Source organism: Panthera uncia (genome assembly GCF_023721935.1).
Source record: "Panthera uncia isolate 11264 chromosome B2 unlocalized genomic scaffold, Puncia_PCG_1.0 HiC_scaffold_25, whole genome shotgun sequence".
In the NCBI taxonomy this organism is placed as follows: Eukaryota; Metazoa; Chordata; class Mammalia; order Carnivora; family Felidae; genus Panthera; species Panthera uncia.
Genome location: NW_026057581.1, coordinates 17,473,013 through 17,481,667, shown reverse-complemented (window position 1 = coordinate 17,481,667; position 8,655 = coordinate 17,473,013).

The window sequence follows — 8,655 nt, the reverse complement described above, 5'->3', positions numbered from 1 at the left end:
TGAGGAACTGGCATCACGACAACGGTTGCTCCAATATTCCTTGCTATGGCTGACAGCAAAAATTGCACTCAAAGATTGAGCGGAGGTAGAACCAGCCAGACTAGTTTTCCCACAACATGTGCTACGCCCTCTGAGAAAAGCTGCTTTTTCTTGGCAAACTCATTTTTGCTTTAATGTAGCAGGAAAGCATGTGTCATAATGGAGCGATTATGCCCAGTTTCACCACGGCTGGGAATGGGGGGGGGGGGGGGGGGGGGGGGCGGGGGGGAGGTGCTTCAGAAAAAAAACCGGAGGAGGCTTTCCAGAATTCAACCCAACATTTTGCCAAAATAATAGATTTTTGATGAAATACTTGTATTGATACCATACCTTTTTTTTTCCCAAGATCCCTCTTTCCCAAGGATTTCTAATTATGTCTCGTTTTTGGACCTTAAATACAGAGCCTTTGGCTCTGTATCTTAACTCAAAACAAGGATAATATTGGCCTACACTTCTAGTCACTAAGTCAAGCAAAAATTTGTGTTTTGTTTCTGTTTAAAAAAAAAAAAAAGTTTCCATTTTCACTTTTTTTTTTTTATTTTAGACAGAGAGAGAATACGTATGCAAGTGGGGGAGAGGGGCAGAGGGAGAGAAAGAGAATTTCAAGAAGGCTACACGCTCAGCACAGAGCCCGACACTGGGCTTGATCCCATGACCCCAGGATCATGACCTGAGCTGAAGTCGAGTCAGACGCTCAACCAACGGAGCCACCCAGGAGCCCTTCAAACCTACTTTTTTGTTTCATCTTTACAATAACCCTGGTGAGAAACTGTCTACCTTTTGCAGGTGTGGTAAGTGAGGCTTGGATTTTAAAAATGACACTCACCCTGGCTAATAAATGGTAGCCCTAGATGTAAACACAGCTCTTCTGCTTTCAGACGGCAAGTTCCATTTTGCGCTGAAAATTCTCCACTTTTCCTTAGCCTCTCTGGCCTGGTGATGGTGCAGGGCCAGCCTGAGCCCCTGCTCCGGAGACACCTCCACCTTCGGGCCCGGGGAATTTAACCAAACTGGCCTGAGAGCGGGGGGTGCTCTGCCAGGGAATTCGTGTTGGTGACAAAGTTGGCTCTTTGTCACACTCTGTGAATCCATCATTGTCTTCTTTCTTTCATCCCTTAGATTCAGGACCGGCCTTAAGGCAGAGCAAAATGCCAATTCCACTTTGTAGGTTTTTGTTGTCTTTAATTTTTTATAACCATTTTCACCAAACAAGGTCACAAGCAGCCTCTGTGTCACACAGTTACTTACGTACTCTTTTGATTAACCAAAAACGTATGAAAGGTTAGATATGTTCAGGACTGTAGAGGTCTGGGTTGCAGTTTTTATTTTAGGGTGATTCACTTCCCATAAGTCGTAACTGATAATCATCCTCCAAGTTAAAAACAAAACTGTCTGGAATATATTATAAACTTGCCACGACACCTGCCTGTAGTTGTAAATTGGGGTTTTCCTTCTCAGAATCACCCAAAGGAGTAATGATCATTTTCACAGCTCTGAGGTTAGAAGAAGCCTCCCTCCCAGATCAGATTCCTGGAAGGATGTTAAAATTCATCTTCCTAAGTGAATACAATTCACTTTCATTCCTTTAATACACAGTGATCCCCATTTCTTCTGTCCCCGCTTTTAGAATCCCGCCTGACATTCGCAAAGCGTCCCTTCCATCCTGCATTCACTGCACACCTTTCTTCCTCTCATCTTTAAAAGGCTTCCTAGGGGCGCCTGGGGGCTCAGTCAGTTGGGTGGCCAACTACGGCTCAGGTCATGATCTCGCGGTCTGTGAGTTCGAGCCCCGCGTCGGGCTCTGTGCTGACAGCTCAGAGCCTGGAGCCTGCTTCCGATTCTGTGTCTCCCTCTCTCTCTGCCCCTTCCCTGCTTGCTCTCTGTCTCTCCCTCTCAAAAATAATAAACATTGAAAAAAAATTATAAATAAATAAATAAGAAATAAAAGGCTTCCTAAAAATCCCTCCTCTATGAGGACTTCCATGACTAAGTCATGAGGAGGCCGTACGTGAAGGCACACCCTTTTGCACAATAGCACCACGCACACACCATCTGGAATATGCAATCCAGAAACTGTCTTTCACTGTCCTGCCAAGCACTCTGGCCCTAGATGGAGAGATAAAATTATATGTGAGGCCTGAGCAGTGCTCAGAGACTGGTTCCAAGCTAAGGCTCCCTTGTATTTACATTGTGCGTCTTTTCCAAGACGCCCAGAGTGCTCTGTAAGTACCCTGCACATTTTTTTCACAACTTCTCTTTAACATAGGTTGTCAACAAACACCATTATTCACAGACAGGAGCTGAAGGCGACAGAACTTTGGGGAAGTCGGGTGGCTACCAGAGACAGAGAAGGACACAGATTGTGCACCAGACCACATGCTCAGAGCAAACCATGCACATAAGCAGGGACTCCAATAAAATACAGTCACTCAAAGGACAGAGCAAAGTAGCCAAAAATGAAAGAAAGAAAGAAAGAAAGAAAGAAAGAAAGAAAGAAAGAAAGAGGAAGGAAGGAAGGAAGGAAGGAAGGAAGGAAGGAAGGAAAAAAGAAGGAAAGAAAGAAAGAAAGAAAGAAAGAAAGAAAGAAAGAGGAGGGAAGGGGGGAAGGGAGAGGAGGGAAGGCAGGGAAGGAGGAAGGAAGGAAGAGAGAACAAAGAGAAGAAAAGAAAGCCAGAACAAACTCTTTTCTGCACCACTAATAATTTCGGTGGACAACTCCTATGTAGATTCAAAATGATGTTAATCAAATAAAATTGACTCCAATATAAGACACTCTGACACTGAGACAGAAAGGACAGCACAGAGAGAGAAAAGGCACAGTCTGGCCACCATCATAAACCGTTTCCTTTCCCTGGCCTTCTTGGGAAGACATCACTTAACTTTCCTGAAACTTCTAGACCCGGGTCACTCAGTTTTGCCAGGGGCATGAACATATCTTTGGCACTTTTCTGGACAAAAGAGGAGGAATGTTGCCTTCATGACCTTCCCATGTGAGACCGGACCGAAAGTCAGGGCTGCAAGACACATAACCCTAAGCTGCTTCCTTCCACCTTTTCTTAGACATGGAGTGGATTTATCTTTTTTGCATTTATTCTGGTTTTGTTTGGTCTATTTAGGGATAATATAAATAATGATACATTTCCTACAGCAGAAACCTCTCTAGTACATCTGTTGATTACGACAGATACTCCATTACAATGGAAAACCTGCCCCCATATTCAAGTCAGGGCGTCCTTGCTGGATGTGTTCCAGAAGGCGGCTGCTCCTTCGTCACACGAAGCTGGGTGCCCCTCACGGTGACTGTATGTGGAACACTAATTTCAGCGGAAGCCCGTGATAAGAGGTGATCTCATCTCAGGCTTCTTAAGTATACCATAAGAAGCAGAAGGCATTGGGCCCTACCTGTCTTCTCTCTGCTTGTATGCCTTTCCTTTAAAAATATGCCCTTCTTTGAATGGATGTCTTTTGTGGTAAGGAAATTCATTCAAAAGTCATAAAGTCTATGACTTTAGCCGCTTCCAAAGACAGGGGTGAAGGGAAAGCAACATATTCCTTTCTCTTCAGTGAATAAGGATTAAGAGCTATTTTACTCATTTCATTATTGCTGACATTTCTATTCTTCCCCCGATTTTAAGCAAGCGATTCAGATTTACTTCATTTCTTGAGAAAACCTCATTTTTTTAATCATCCTTTCAGAAATTTAGAAGGAGTCCACATCCATATATTTTGCACGAAGAGGAACCTCCTCGCCAAATACGTTGTGGTTTTTTTTGTAAGTTTCACAAAGCATTTTTGTATGAGTTACTCTTTTTTTTTCTGGAGTCTTTGAAAAGAAACTAAAACCTGTTCTCTAGGTAAATATTTCTGTTCGATAAAGAAGGAAAAGATTTTCTCATCCTTCCCTTTCAATTTTATTGTTGCTTAAAAAAACTGTGGTTGTTTTTTCGTTTGGGGGGTTTTGTTTTTTGTTTTTGTTTATTTTTTTGGTCCAGATACTTTCTTAACATCTACCGTGTGCTCTGTGGGTTTGACCTAAGAGAGTGCCAGTGACTTCCTCGCAGGCCTGGGGGAGACCTCCAGTCATAGGCCCACAGGGACCTCAAGAGCTTGGAGATCTCCAAGGGGGGAGAGGACAGATGAACCCTTGGTCCCTACTCTCCCCCACCCTATCTCCCCAGAGTGTCTTTGCTTCTGTTTATCATCAGCCCAAGGCTCAGCCCTGCCTTGTTCATTCCCTACCCTTTCTTCCACATCAGCGTCCCTTTCAGCTCCAGGGCTCTGTTGGCAGGGATGGGGCTGGAAAAAGAGAGAGAGAAAAGGAGAGATTACGGTGCTCATCACCTCTAAGTGGGTTCCTACTCAAGGCTAAGGTCAGCATCAACTTCCAAGCAGCCTCCAAAGGACCCTCGAGGGAAACCCCTCTTCCCAGGTGGTGAACGAGCCTCAGGGTTCCTGACCGACCCCACCTCCTGGCAGATCCCATTCTTCCTTTAAGGGACTCTGCTCCACTCCCTTTTTTTCCTCTCCTCTTCTCTGGTCTCTGCCTTCAACACGAACACCAAGACGTTCTGTGGACATCTTTCAGATGTCCAGCGAAGGGACTGGAAGGGGCTGGCAGACAAGGATCAACACAGAAGCAATATCAGAACAGCCAAACACACTTTCCAGTATCTAGGACTTGATGGGAGGCTCGCTTTTTCCCCTTTGACACTGTTCATAGAAGCCCATGGGCTGAGGCTTATCTGAGAGGACATGACATTAAAAACCCCAAAGTAGGGGGGTGCCTGGGTGGCTCAGTTGGTTAAGTATCCGACTTAGACTCAAGTCATGATCTCATGGTTTGTGAGTTTGAGCCCCGCATCGGGCTCTGAGCTGACAGCTTGGAGCCTGGAGCCTGCTTCAGATTCTGTGTCTCCCTCTCTGTCTCTGCCCCTCCCTGCTGGCACACTGTCTCTCTCTCTCTCTCTCTCTCTCTCTCTCTCTCTCTCTCAAAAATAAGTAAACATTAAAAAAAAATTACAAAATAAAAAAAAAAACCCCAAAGTAAAGCAGAGTAAATGCATCTAAAGATTGGGGCCATCTTAGAAGTGCTAAATTGAGTTAGAGAATGATCTTACTATTTTTCACTGAATAAGAAGCTTATATGTGGAATCTAAAAAAACAAATGACAGGCGCCTGGGTGGCTTAATCCGTTAAGCATCCGACTTCGGCTCAGGTCATGATCTCACAGTTCGTGGGTTCAAGCCCCGCATTGGGCTCTATGCTGACAGCTCGGAGCCTGGAGCCTGCTTCAGATTCTGGGTCTCCCTCTTTCTCTGCCCCTCCCCCCCGCCCCTGTCTCTCTCAAAAATAAATAAGCATTAAATTTTTTTTTAATAAAAAAATAAAAGAGGGGCTCCTGGGTGGCTCTGTTGGTTAAGTGTCTGACTTTTGATTTGGGCTCAGGTCATGATCTCATGGCTCTCGTGGTTCGTGGGATCGAGCCCCGCATTAGGCTCTGCACTATCAGTGGGATTCTCTCTCTCCTTCTCTCTCTGCCCCTTCCCCGCTCACACTCTCTGTCTCTCTAAATAAATAAACATTTTCCAAAAATTTTTTAAAAGAAAACAGTGATGTTAGACTCCCAAGTAGTCTTGGTCTTGGAGAGCCAAGGGGCTGTCCTGCGACCCACTCCGCTCCCTCGGTTGAGTCAATACTCCCATCCTGGTGGCGGGGGGACTTGAGACCGCCAAAAGCCCTGATAAGAAGGCTGAAAAGATGGAAAGAATCCAAGTGAATCGCCTTCATTTATTTTACCAACAAAACTTCATTGTCAGATGCATCGGGAGAGAGAAAAGGCCGAAGTCATGGGAGTGAAAACCAGGGTTCCAAGGTCCAAGTCATTTCAAGGTACAAGGTGAATTTTTAAAACAGTTTTCAAAAAGCTTCAATCTTTCCCTAAGCTCTGCCTGTGTGCATATTTATGTACCGTCAGCTCGCCTATAGTTCAACTGCAAGTAGTTAAATGCTAATTAGAGGTAGGTCGCACCAATCAGCTTTGTAAAACGTTAAAAAGGTGCCAGGTAGGGTGTCCCCTGGCCTGGCCAACTGACAGGCCTTTCCCATCAGTAGTCCATAATTTAGGATGTGGCCTCAGGTGGTTCTTGATCATCTCATTAGAGCTACAGTGAGAAGCTCACTAGAGATTTAAATTCTCAGGCAGGAGGCCCCTCAGGCTAAGGTGAAAAAGCCCAAGAACTCAATGCCATTACCCCATTAAATGTGGGATGAAAAGTAAGCTGGAAATTGAGCTGGTTTGAAAACCTGGCAGAAAAAAAAGAACTGAGAACCACCCAGAACTGGCCCCTCCCAGAAGGATCTGACATTTGGAACGCAAACTATAGCACGGCTCAACCCAGAGGTATTCTGGAAATGAGTAAGAAGAAAAGGCAAAGAATCCCAGCACCCAGAATATCAGAGCCTATAAGACCAAACTATCTAAGAAAGCAGAGAAAATTAAGCATCTAAGCCTATGTTCTACCTAAGATTAATGTTTGAGGCTTTGTTTGTTACATCATTCTACTCTGAGTTCATGTACAGTCTACTAATTGGCTTGAGACCCACCCCCCACCAAGCCTTCTCATTTCTTCTTTTCCAAGACTTTCTTCCCAACCTAAAGAATAGCCAAGGTATCTCTACGGTCCCAAAAAGCACATAGTTGGAACATGTAGGAGGTAATTATCACCATACTTGAGTAGGTCAAGCAGTGGCCCTGATAACTCAAAAGAAAATGCTTATCTAATTTTATTTTTTAATGTTTTCATTATGTTCATTTATTTTGAGAGTGTGTGTGTGCGTGTGTGTGTGTGTGAGTGGGGAGGGGCAGAGAGAGAGGGAGACAGAATCCGAAGCAGTTTCCAGGCTCTGAGCTATCAGCTCGGAGTCGGATGCAGGGCTCGAACCCATGAATGTGAGATCGTGACCTGAGTTGAAGTCAGATGCTCAACCGAGTGAGCCACCCAAGTGCCCCTAATTTTAGAGTAAAACAAACAAATGTTAAAAAGTCATAAGCCCAACGGCAAGACAAGGAGATGAAAACAAATCAATCTATTTAAAATCGAATCCTTGGTACGGTGCCAGCATTAAAGATAGGCTTTAAAAAAAACCAAAACCCTCCATCTTTGAAGGAAACTACATATCAACAAAATCTAGGAAATACCAGATAGGGATTTGGATGGGGCTGTTTTCTCCTACACACTAAAAATCCCATGTCTGAGGCACTCCAATTCCTAAAGGACAGCTTCCCCAGCACCCACAAGAAATGTCCCATTGAGCTCTGTGCTGGCAGCACGGAGCCTACTTGGGATTCTCTCTCTCCTTCTCTCTCTGCCCCTCCCCCGCTCACGCTATCTCTGTCTCGCTGAAAATAAATAAATAAACTTAAAAAAATTTTTTTTGAGAAAAATTTTAAAAATATGTTCCATTCAGGAGACTCCAGAATAGACCAGCATTACGCAATTTCACTTATTGGAAGGTTAGTGCCCCTAGAGATGACCCCTCAAAGTGAAACAGGTTAAAGATCAACTCTAGCCAATGCTGAAACATCAACTCTAGCCAATGCTGGATTAATCTAATGTTACACAATATGAAAAAAACCTTGAACATGATCTCATCATGGACATGCCCAAGGTTTATTTAAGTAAATAGATCTCCACCTATATTACTTGGGCTGTGTGCCACCGCTAAAGCATTGGAAATTCTACCTCTCGGAGCATCAGTACTGGTCCTGCTGTAGGGTGACGTGGTGGTGGTTTAGATGGGAGATTTCCAGAGGGGCATCAAGGAAAAAAAAGAAGAAAAGAAGAAAAGAAAAGAAAAAAAAAATAGATATATATATGTATATGTACACACACATAAACACCATATCCTAGAAAGAGCACTGGACAGTTGACTATTGCCCTAAATATTTTCTGTGGAGCACAAATAGACCAGAAGATGGTAATAGGTCCTTGCCTAATCCCAAACCCACATTGCCCATTGGTGATGTAGACAATAAGCCTGGAGAAGACTGTCCCCTAGAAGGGGGAGACCTAGTAACATCAGTGGATATTCTTCAATGATCTTTTTCACAGAATTGGACCCTCGATATCTCGGAAGGATTTTTTAAGTTCACAAGACTCTCCATAAAGATCAGTCTGCATACCTTAGAAGACCTCTCATTTATGTCTCATGTAAGCGTTAATGTTAGGGCCTCTTGGACATCCACTTTTTAAATGTTTAAGTAAATCTGTTACCTGGTAAAAAGTGAGTAATAAAAATAGTCATCATTTATTGAACACTTATTATGTGCCGGCCGTGGCTCTAAGTCCTTTATCTATTAGGTCATATAATCATCACGTAACTCTATCTATGAGGAAAAAACTGTATCTCAAGATGAGGGAATTGAGGCATTAAAAGACCAGGTCCTTTCAAAAGGCTACACAGCTACAACATGGATGGAACTGGAGAGTGTGATGCTAAGTGAAATAAGCCATACAGAGAAAGACAGATACCATATGGTTTCACTCTTATGTGGATCCTGAGAAACATAACAGAAACCCATGGGGGAGGGGAAGGAAAAAAAAAAAAAAAAAAAAA